The 12,466-nt window shown below is 39.8% G+C and overlaps 1 long non-coding RNA gene across 1 annotated transcript; it reads right to left on the minus strand.

Moving 5' to 3' along the window:
- Nucleotides 1–704: 704 nt before the first annotated feature.
- On the minus strand, nt 705–2,450 carry LOC116663392. Its single transcript, XR_004319639.1, has 3 exons — nt 2,441–2,450; nt 1,970–1,974; nt 705–791 (listed from the first exon to the last, which is right to left on the minus strand). It is a non-coding gene; the product is annotated as an uncharacterized LOC116663392 (long non-coding RNA).
- Between the last annotated feature and the right edge of the window lie 10,016 nt (nt 2,451–12,466).

A 12,466-nucleotide genomic window follows, 5' to 3' on the forward strand; every position in this document is an offset into this window, starting at 1 on the left:
GTTACTAGTCAATTTGGATAAGCAATTTAAACTAGCAAACAGCAGTAATAATGTTTATCAAATAAGCTACCATATATATAGTGTCTAGCATGAGCCTGCTTGGGTAGATAATAGGTCTTCAGTGCCTAGTCTAAGTTGATTAATGACTATTGTATCAGGCAGGCAACTTGAACTTGAGCCAAGCAATATCAACATGAAGTGGGTCAACTAAATAAAATGTGCCTCAGCTCTCCTTTCTCCAAAACAGGGATAAACACCTGCTCCTGCCTTCACAACAGAACTATAAGGATGACCAAGATGAAGTAGAAGAAAGACCTTTGAACTCTTAGAAAAGAGACACCAGAGAAATTCAAACTCTTACTACCTGTCTTTGCTGAGTAATACTAGGGGATTTTCCCTACCAGGAAACAGCTTCCCACACCTGAGAATGCATATTGTCCATATCAAGCAAATGCTACAGTGCTGACCTATTTACCAATGTCAAATATAATCTTGGCAATGCTTTTAGTTAACTGAGTTCATTATGCTCAAGGACACAACATCAGACGAACCAACAGGAAAATACCAAAGGAGCCTCCTCCTGCATTCTGCGTGTGGGACTGACCGGACAGGTTTGGAGCATTGACTCGTCAGCAACGAAAGAGAATTAAACCAAACCTTCCTGCTTAGTTTTCACGCCACTTTGACAGTCTTAGGATTTCCCATTTTCTACTCTACCATCCAATGGCAGAGCCCTTCGCTCCTAAGAACGCAGATCCAAGGCCACTTTTCTTGGTGACTTATACTTGGCACTTGGCTGACAAGCATTCCAACAGCTGCCCTTTCAGAGTCAACAAGTGGGATTTCACTCAAATAAAAGCCAGCACCTGTACTTCCACAATGGGAGAGAAACATTCATGAAAACTTGGGTTTGAACTGATTGAGAGCCCACTTTGGCAAAGGGGGAAAATATATTTTCACAGTTGCTCCAAATGGTAGCAAACTCTCACACAGGCCCACAGCCTGAAAGAGGCAGCTTGTAAAATCTTCTTTGAAACCCTGTCAGTAAAACAAATTTTATTTCTCTGGGACCAATCCCTCCTAAAAATACCATGCCAGATCCTTGCTGGAATTTTGAACAACGAGCACACCAGCAGGAAAATACAAGTCCCTGACTTTAAAGAAAATTGAAGTCTTTGAGGATGCACTGTCTCCTTAATCTATAAAGAAGTCAAAAACAGTCATTATGTTTTTCCCATTCGGCCAGATTTTATGGATTCCAACACTTGCCTAGGGTAACAGGACACATTTGTGGCAAAGCCCAGCTTCCAGGACTGGCCAGACTCCTGGGAAATTACTGCTTTCTGCTTTCTTGTGTCATCATATGGTCACTCTCTTATTCACACACTAGGCAAACATGCATTGAATGCTGACTCCATGCCAGGCATTGAGCTGTGTGCCGGGATAGGGAACTGATTAAGGAAAGGTACCGCCCTAGAGAAATTTACAGTCTAGGAGGGGGGAGTCTGGGAAGTAAATAGACAATTACAAAAAGATCTGAGAACCACAGACAGCACAGCTGAGTGGCTAAGAGCATGCCAGGTGTAAGGGAGTTACGGGTTTAAATTCCTACTCAGTCTCACATCTGCATTTTCGCGTAGCACTTATCTTCTTCAAACATATTATATAATTTACCTATTTATTTTTTATGCACACATTCTTTCTCTCTCCCTTCCCCCCACCCCCTCACACACACACACACACACCACTAAAATATAAATTTTATGAGAACAAAGATCTTTCCACTGTCTGTTCAGGGATGTGTCTTCCAGGGCTGGGCACATAATTGGTGTTGAATAAGCATCTGTGAATGAATAAATTCACTATATGACCCTGGGAAACTTACACTCTTTGAACCTCAGTTTCCTCACTTATAATACAGGGGTTGTCAAGCGTATTGGGTTAGATAACAGACACAAGCGCTCAGCACAGAGCCTAGACCATAATAAGGTAAGCAGCCATAACTGTTAAATACAGATGATAGTGGTCTCCAGCGCTAAGCACTAATAAGCATTAGTGATCTCTACTTGAGGATGGCAGGCAAGCCTGTGACATTGCATCCTGAAAAATGAGTAATAGAATTAAAAAGGAAAGGAAAAGGACTCAAATCAGCAAGAAAGACAAGATTAAGGCTAAGAGGACGTCATTGGAAGGTACCTCGGAACCTCCATTTTTGTTTACAGCCTTCCATCCCTCTCCTCCCAAAAACTCCTGTACTTTCACCTGGATCACTTTCAGAGCTCAGCATAGAGCAAAAGTCCCCTAATTCCCCCTACACAAAAGCCTCTCCTTTGGGACCCAGCATGGGCTGGATTCTATGTGCTCAGTACAAATCCACCAAGATGAGGCTGGCCATGTAGTGACTGCAACAAGTAAAACAAGAGGCTTTCTGCTCGATGACACACCTCTGATTCAGTATGCCCTGACAAAGCTGGAGATTAAGTTTCCTTGCCTAAAGCTGCAAGGAGAAACATGACACCCTTTATTGGCTATGAGTGGAACACGCTTTATTAACCCGGCCTTAATTATATTCCATTTTCAGATTCAATAGTTTCGATTGCAACACCACATGAAACCAGGGGGAAATGCACCCCATGGGACTCCGGCCACAAACGAGATCAGAAAAGTGCCTCCAAGGCAGTGACCCGCTTCTGCCAACTAGTCAGCAGTGAGCAGCCTAGCGCTCTTGCCCAGCTCTGGGAAAGCCCCAGAGGTGGCCAAATCAGGGCAGCGCTGGGGTGGCAGTCAGCTGGGTAACGTGAATCCAGTCTATTCGTGAAAGAAACGATGTCTCACTCTGAAAAGTAAGAAGCAAATGTGGAAGGATTTATATGCAGATTAACTTGCCAGGAATACAGTGAACACAACCATCTCCACACAGATGAAATTCTTTTTCATTTGGTCATCACAACCCCTCTCTTCTCACCTTCAGTTCTAACAACAGGCAGAAAATGTCCCTATACTTTTCAATAGCCAGATTAGAATCAACTTTATTGGAGGCAAGGAGCAAATCCTGCACTATTTTATTGAGGTCAAATTTTCTCCAAACATTTTTGCCTACCATCCTGCACTTTTCAAATGAGGTCACTGAGGCAGCTGAATGGTCCAAGGGTTCAGTATCTTCATTATAATAATCAATAGCTACAAATTATTGGACATTTACTATGTACTAATAATTATGTTAAGGGTTTTACATGAATTGTCTCATTAAATCTTCACAATAGCTTTATGAGGTGGACATTTTGCATTTCATGTCTCTAGCTTCCACAATCAAAAAAAAAAAAAAAAAAAAAAAGGCAGAAGCGCAGCTCACACCAAAATCTACATGAAGCCCAAGTTAGCACCATTATTGCTACACTCTGCCTCCACTGCGTTTCAGGATCTGAGAAGATGAAGAGCATGCCTGAGCTATCTGGGTTTCCCAGTGCCTAGCAGAAGCTCTGATACATGGTAGGCCTCAGTGACGTTTGGTTAATTAATTTATTGAGTAATTTTAAAGAATCTTAGACTGGGAACAGAGGGGCTAGTTGGAAGCCCGCTCTCCCAGTAATGTGGGTTTGAGCCAGGCACTTCCCCTGGGCCTTGGCCTTCCCACTTGAACAATGAAGCAGTTAGACTAGATGACCTCTGATGGTATCTGCTTCAGGGTCTTACCCCAAGTTCACTGAGCCAGCCAGCATCCAAAGCCTGCATTGGAAGCCTGCCTGTCTCCCTATCTCCCACCCCAAACTAGAATATACATCCTCAGAAATGGGCCTTTAGTTTGACAGCACCTTGGCAGGAGCCCTGATGAGTCATATGTCAGGCTAGGCAGGAATGTAGGCGTGCACATTAGTTACTGCTAAAAATGCAAGGTTGATGATTGTCTCCCGAAGGGAAGAACAGCTAGCACAATCAAGAACCAGGGTTCTCTTTAACCTCTCATATTGTGAGCCCAAGGGAGACCCTCCCTTCAATCAGGGAAACAAGCAAATATCAAAAGAGCCTTTCTGAAAACCAGTGAGGTGTATAAAATTTAAGTATTATCATTTAGTCACGATCACTAATACATTTAGGCCATTTTGCCACATTCAGCAAATTGTTTTTATTGTCTACCCTGTAGCAAATATGAGATGAGGCAGAGACTATAAAGAGAAGAAAATAAATTATTCTCACCTCAGTAGCCCCAATCTTGTGAGATTTAACTATCATCTAAGTTGGACTAGTAAGAGTGAATCAAGAAAGAACTAATTCTGACAGGGGAATGGGAAAGGAGGAAGAGTGGCTAGAAATTGGGGCTGGTTTCTCCGAGGACATGACATTTGATTTAAACTTTGACAAAGGAATAGGTTTTGACGGATGGAAGTGAAGGAAGACTATTTTACCAAAGGCAAATGATTAGTGAGTGTTAGTTGTTTCCCCATGACATGCACATATGTACACCCACAACGTTAACCCATATGCAGAATGTCCCTTTGCACACACCTGTACCCACTCAACTAGGTTTCTGTGGGCCCAGCCTCAGAAGTGCTCACAAGCCATTATGACAACTGGTCACACTTCTCAGAATGGCAAGATGGAAACACATGTCTCTGTTAAGTACAATTTAAACCATATGCTTCCATCTTATTTTTGCCTAGTTCATCAAAGTTGTCTTTCACATTTGAGTTCAGATAGCTAGAAGCATTCCAAGTTCCTTTTTTTTCCCCTCTTGACATATAGTTGTCTTTTTCCAACGGGAAACACTGTGAAATTACAAAAGATTCCACGCTGCTCTTAGATGAAATTCAATGTGTTTACATTCATACACAAAGTCTGAAAAGGTAAAGATTCTTCCAGGTTAGGTTTATTGATTCTGCATGGTCCCATACTGCTTTGTGTTTTCCTCTATTTTACCACTTACTACAAAACTTAATGTGGATACATAATTTTATAATATGATACAGGACCTTAGTCAGCAAACTCCCACCTGTGGGCCAGATATGGTTGGCCATCTTTTTATATGACCTGCAAGTAAAGATTGGTTTTTACATTTTTAAACAGTTTAAAAAATTAAAGGAATAATACGATTTTGTGATATGTGAAAACTATATAAAATTCAAGTTTCAGCATTATTAGAACATAGCCTTAATAAAGCATTATTAGAACATGGCCATGCTTATTTATTTATATTTGTCTATGGCCACTTTTATACCATAGTGGCAGAGTAGAGTAGTTGTGACAGAATATATGACCAGCAAAACCTAAAATATTTACTATCTGTTCCTTTACAGAAAATGTTTGCCAACAGCAGGTGCTCTAAGGTAATAGGATGCTGTCACTGAACTGGACGCTAAGATTTTTAACATAGTTCTTAATTCTGAAAAAACAAAATCATCTTTAAGTTCTGAGTAGTTTTTATCTTGTAGGAGCTAAAGGGCTGAATTTATCTTTGGGTAATTCTACGCTTTGTCTTTTATTCTTGAAAAGTGAATCCAGTGAGGAATTTAATTACCTGGACGTAAAGCAATATACCCTGCCATTATATCCGAAAAGAAATGAAGTCACTGTTAATCTGAATGTCAATGTTTACACTAAAAAGTTAAAAATTCTCTTTGGTATGTAAGTTAGATGCTTGTTTTAGCATAGCTGTATCTCTGCAGACTTTGTAGCTTCTTTCGAGAAAATATTTCTTTAGTTTTCATCTTCCCTATAATTGTTTATTACTACTCTTTCTTGGGGAAGAGTGTGTTTGTGTGTGTGTACGTGTGCATGTGCATGTATATGCATATGTGTGTTTTCTAGAATTTTTTCACTTGAGATTGGAAGTACAGATCTAAAAGACTACGGGAAAAATGAGGAAGACTCTGCCTTCAAGGTGTGGTTGAGATTAGATTGGCTATGTTCAAGTCATCTTGAATAACACCGTAATGTTATTCAAGATGAACAACAACAAAGCCTTTGTGAAATGTTGATAAATACTGCATTCTGATGTGATGGTCTTTTGGGGACCATGGGCCCAGGGGCAGAGTTTCCTCTGAAAAGTACGGATATCCTTGGTGTACATTATCCTCAAGAGAAGGATAACATATGAGGAGTAAAGAGACAAGACTGGTCAGTGAGGGAGGCAGGAGAATAAAACCCTTTATTACTCTGAATCTTCATAAATTGAAGTCTAAACTCTGGTGAAGGAGATACACTGTAGGTCAGGGAACCTCCCATAGAGAAAGTAAATAGTCTCTTTGAAATAGGAAGGGTGGGCAATGACCATTCAAAGGCCTTCGAAGAATGAGTCTGGACCTATGATCCTACAAAGCAGACACAGGAACAGCAGTTTTTCAGTATTTTCTGCTTGTACTTAGCTCCTATAATCCCTAACATTCAACAGAGTTGTGTTCTAAATTTACAACCTAGGCTCAAGTGTGTGGTCATAAATTAAAAGAAGAAATTGTTCTATATTTGAGTGAGATGATAAAGAAGAGAGCAGGGCCCTCTCCTAAAATCAGCTAGCAGCCATGATAATCAGCTGAGGAAGGCCATGCGCAATGGAGCAATGACTGGCAACAACAGAAGCTCCATAGCACGGCAAAGAGGCATAATAGGTCTACACTATTTACACACATAAGCCAGTTTCCAAACGAACTGTGAGAACCAACTGAGAACGCTTCAAGGAAAATACATGTTGGCCATCAAAGCTGACAAAGGGTCAAGCCAATAGCAACAGGTGTTAAAGGAATGTGATCTCATTTTATAGTTCTATAGGTTGTGCTAGTTACTTCTGCTGACAGCCTTCACAAAACTGCAACCTTCTAAACAGTGGGTAATCTTTCCACCCGTATCATTGTAATTCCTGACTCTGGAGGATTTGAATACAACAAATTATCCAACAGAAAAGTATAGGGACTTGTACTTCAATCACGCTCAGGGACTTCTTTAATAAAGGCATTGGAAGTTCTTTAGACAAATCATCTGACAGCTATTCCATTGAGAAACAGATACTTCTGCCTGCAAAACTTATCTTGAGAAATCCGCAAGAACAAAAGTGAGTAATTTCTAATGCACTGCAATGGCATGTAGGCATATCTTAGGAGAACATCTTAACTACACAGAAGGTATTAAATGAATTACAAAGAAGTATTTCCAAATATGCCCTGTCTGCTTACGACTACTAAATTGATTACTTGAGATTTTTTCCCCACATTTTAGTTATAACAACGCTTAATCAGCATCTCACACATTAACCATTAAAAACAGTAATTATTTTTAGCTAGGTAGATACAGTTTACATACGTACTGAACATGGAATCTCAGAATGTTCAAGCAGTAAAGTTTACACACAGCTCACCTACTGCTGCTCCCCTTTCCTGTGCCTGTGGCAGACATCATTCAGCCCTCCTTCCCACTGAACATGATCTTGGCCTCACCATCCCTATCAGCAGAGCCCTCTGAGCCATGCAGTCTCAACCAGGAAGTACAGCACCCAAGGGGCAAAAACTTGGTTCTAGGAAGATGAAAAAAATTTAGGCATCACATTGGTCTGTGTCTTTTTTTTTTTTTTTGAACATGTTTTATTGAGTTATAATCATTTTATAATGTTGTATCAAATTCCAGTGAAGAGCATAATTTTTCAGTTATACACGAACATACATATATTCATTGTCACACTGTTTTCTCTGAGCTACCATAAGATCTTGTATATATTTCCCTGTGCTATACAGTATAATTGTGTTCATCTGTTCTACATTTTGAAATCCAAATCTGTCCCTTCCCACCCCCCATCCCCTTGGCAACCACAAGTTTGTATTCTATGTCTATGAGTCTGATTCCGGACAGACTTCTTATGAGATTGAGAACCACCACTCTGAGCAATCACTACCAAGCCCCTGAAGTTGGCACATAAAAGGAAAGCTATCTGCCATCCTGAAGAGTCCAAGCATCCATTTTAATGATGGGGAAAGTAAGTCTCAGGTAAAGCGAATTGTCTCAGATGACATATATAGGAATTGGTCTAGCCAGTCAAATTCTGACTTTGAGTAAAGTGTCCAGTTCACTTCACAATGTGTCATGTTACCATTACTGAGAGAGCCTACTTTCCAATCTATTCAGTCAAAATTACATTTCTGTATAAAGTAGACAGAAAGGAATAATACCAACTATTAAAGGAAAACTAAATCATTATTTCACATTGTAAATGGTGTAGGGAAAACGGTACAACTAATGCAGAATGCCTATGCTCCTTTACTGAGCATCTACTGTGATCAAGAACTTGTGCCATGTCTCAGGTTCCCATAAAAGTGGGCTACATAATTTTGAGGATTTCCTTGTTCCATCATGCTATGTGGATCCTCATCTTAGGTGTGTATCAGTGAACTGAGGAAACTGGAGAAAGCAATAATAATAATAATAACACACATATAAGCAGTCCCTAATCACTCAAGTTATTCAAAGTCAAAAGGAGGCTAAACTCCTCAGTAATTGCTTGGTTGTGAAATGCATGTTATTTTTTTCCTAAGGTACACTTGAAACAGTCCACATGGGCTGGACCACTTTTATGAGGCAGTTCTACAATAGTAAAAATCCCAGAGCAATTCTGCCAAGGTCAAAGCAACAGACTCTCTCTTCAGAGCAACATCCATTCTGGTCAGAGCTGCCAAAACACTTTACATAAGCAAGGAAAGCTAATGAATAGAATTTGCATGGAATAACTTGAGCTAATATTGGCATTCCAAGGAGACATCTGTGTTGACATCTTACTTTCTCATCTCTCCTCACTGTTACCAGAGTGACCTCTCTAAAACTCATGTCTGAGCATGTCATTTCCTTGCTTACATAATCTGGATGGCTCCCTACTGTCTACATGACTAGTCTAAACACCCTGGCAAGGCACACGAAGCTCTCCTCAGACTGGTTTGTGTCTATCACTTCTGCTTCCTTTTCTGACACCTCCCCTCCTACCCCATTCACTTCTCTCCCTTTTGGCTCTATACTTTAGTCAAGCCAAGAAACTAGTTGCTCCTCAAAACAACCACGTCCTTTCCTACCACTGTTTCTTTATAGAAGCTATATTCTTTCTGGGAGACCTACAGCTGATAAACCCTTATCCTTCAATACCCAGATTAGATATCACCACATTTTGGAGCCTTCCATCATTTGCCCTCAAGCATAGTCGATGATATACACCTAATACAGGACAACCTAAAAGTTAATACCATTGTTAATGTTAATAAGACCACAAATTTCCTTCAGGGATGAGATTATGTATTCACCTTTCCATGGTCAGCACACAGTAGATGTTCATTAGATATTACTGAGTAGATGAATAGTAAATACTGATTTACAGAATTCAAGTAGCACAACTGCTACCAATGCCCATGTAGCCTGTCAGAACTGCCCAACTTACAGTCCATGTTTACTTCTTAATTATGTAACTATGGTATTCTGCAGTGCTTCTTACAGGGTGGGACTCAATTGAAGAATTTTTAAATAATGTGAGAGAATTCTACACGGACACAATATTAAATAACACTGATTTGCATTTTGGAAAAGTCGTCCCTTTTCAAACTCTGTTTCAGTCCTTCTGATGATATAAAGGAGAAAGTCTCAGTTTTTTGATGCCATGTGACCACAGCACCTCTCTAAAAACATGCTAAAATGTCCCTTTTAACAAAGAGAGAGCAGTACTTAGGATTTGAGATTTCAATGACAATAAATACTTTGCTAAAATGTAAGGACACTGCTTCTTTCTCATTGTTTTTATTTTCAAGGTTACTTTTCAGTTTTAGAAAGCAGTATTAGTTTTTTGTTTACTGTAGAAATATGAAGTTTTCTTGTGAAATGTATTTGTTTAAGTTAGAAAATGAGTCAATTTAAAGGAAAACAATAAATGTTATTACAGGTATCTGTCAGTATTGCAAAAACAGAGGAGATGATATCCAAATATCTAGCTACAGTGAATAAAGTCTTAGAGGGCAAAAGACTTGAGGGGCTCACAAGTCCTCTGCTTTTGGGTAGGTTATAAACTTCTTTAAGCAAGTTTTTATGCATTAGCAGAGTACAGGTAATAACTGCAACTTTTTCTATTCAAATCTGTTGTAGAAATCAAATGAAATAATGTGTGTGGAAATGCTTTGGAAATGTACAGAAAGCAACATTATGATCATCAAAACAACCAGCCTCGTTACATACAGTATATCATTTCTTCCTAACCTGCCTCAACCAGTGGCAGTTGAAATTAAACTTTATTGAGTTCTAATTAAAAATATCCATTTGTGTCCATGGATTTAATTCTCCCCATCCCCAAATTCTTATTAAAATGACAAAGGCCATTTTTAAAATAAGAAAATATCTAAGGAATGATTATCATTAATTGATCAAAATAAATGAGAGATTTCTGCCAGATGAAGGTCAAACAGGGCCATCTGAAGAAATCGCTGACCCCCTACCACCCAAGACGAGTAAAGGAGAAGACCACAGGGCCTGTAACAGCACTCCCAAGTTAGCCCTCACACCCTGGAGAACAGGGGCATGGGGTCCCATTAGGCTGGGATGCAGATGGAGGGAACTGCTAACCTCAAGCCCACAAATGACTTCTGGGAACTGCAATAGTTCAAGCAATCAAGATGAGTAGGGCTGAGGTCGGGGATGGGGTGGTCTGTTGAGGGGGAATCACCAGAGTCATTTATGCCCTCCAGCCACACACAAAGAGGATAAAAATGCTAATCAAATAAGTGATCTTTTCACTTCCAAGTAACCGGACCTCAAATTTAACAAAATAAAACGGTAAGATTCAAACCTTTCCTTCCTTTTCCCCTTATACTTTTTCCAGAAAACTTCAACCAGAAATACATAGGATCTGTGAATTTACAGAACCTATAAAATCTGTGTCCACCTTAACCTCAGGTCCTGGGTAAGTTCTGTAAGGCTTCTGAATTCATGGGAAGTTCAAGATAGGACACCAGGAGAATTTGTATGCCCGACAATTTTATTTGATGCTATGTACTGAAAGTAGAGTGTACAGAAGAGGGGATGTAGATGGGTTTGCTCTGCTTTGCATAGATCAGGCTTTGCTTCTGGTCATTCATGCTGACAAATTCTAAATACATATATAACAAAGTTTTTCTTTTCATTATGTGTCTGCAGTCCCTCCCAACCACCCCACCTTGCCCCAGTAACAACTGAGCTTAAGATGGGTAAGCAGAGCAGAACTTAAAAGAGCCTGATTGGGCTGATTTGGGGAGCTGTCTTAGAATTTCGATAGAGGAAGATGAAAGACTAAAATGGAAGCAGAGAGAAACAAAGAAGATAGAAAATGTCAATTTCATGTTTTGCTCTGAGTCAGGAAATGAACCGTTTGAGACTTTCAAATAACTTTATTAAATATCTCAATTTTCTCTCAGTCACTTTTGGTTGTGAACAAGGGCTTCTTTGAGTGTAACATGAGCCTTCCTGCTTTATCAGGTTACACATACTTCAAGGAGGGCAAACTGGAGGGTATTCAAAGAAGATGGGCTCAACTGGTAAATGTCCTAAAGTTGCAGGCAGGAAAGTCTAAAGAACTGGGATTTTTGGCTTAAAAGAGCACAAGACTAAGGGATAGGGACTCAAGGAGCGTATCTGTTATATATGGCCCTGAGAGGAAGAATTGAAATAATCTGTAGAAACAACAGTAGGGACAGGAATCTTCTCAATATTAGGAGAAATTTCTTTTTTAAATAATAGTACTGTGTGAAAAAGAACAGAGGGCTGGAGGGAGGCAGAGGGAGGGTTTGGAGATTGCCTGTAAGGTGTCCAAACTTCGCTTGGAGAACTAGTTCACTGGGACAATTCAAGCAAGTGGGAACCAGGGGATGGGCCTTGGTTTAATGACTTTCTTAATGGATACAAAGATAAGGATGAAGAGGGGAAAAAAACAAGTATCTGGGAAAAAAACAAAAAACAAAAAACAAAACAAAACAAAAAACCAAGTATCTGCATTTTAAAGATACCAAAGCTTTAAGGCCCACAGACACCGAACACCAACTTTCAAATGCAAAGGGAGTTTTTCCAAATAGAATCATCGAAAGTCATTTTCTTTTGCTAAATTGAAGATGTTCCTCTTTATTCTCTTGAAAGAAAAATAAGCAATTTATGGGCTCTACAATTCCCCTGCCTTAGGACTTTTTTCCAGACACATTGTGTTTCCTCCATGGTGATAAGTTACATTTCCACAGTCCATTATATCTCTGGCCTGAGAAAGATCTGAGGTTTGCCTGGTAGGCTGGGCTACAGCTGAGAATTCATAATCTCACCTTAGATTAAACAGACTCCTGCAGGGCAAACTCTCTTCTCCCATGGGTATCTGCCTCCATAATTTCACCTCAAATGGACCAAGCCAAACTTAAAGAATCATTGGAGAAAGTAAGGTCAGGGGTTTAAAACAACAGCTGAAATCTCAAAAGAGGCTGCAGGCAGGAGCTGGGTCTTCTCCATC

This window comes from Camelus ferus, chromosome 4, assembly GCF_009834535.1.
Source record: "Camelus ferus isolate YT-003-E chromosome 4, BCGSAC_Cfer_1.0, whole genome shotgun sequence".
NCBI lineage: Eukaryota > Metazoa > Chordata > Mammalia > Artiodactyla > Camelidae > Camelus > Camelus ferus.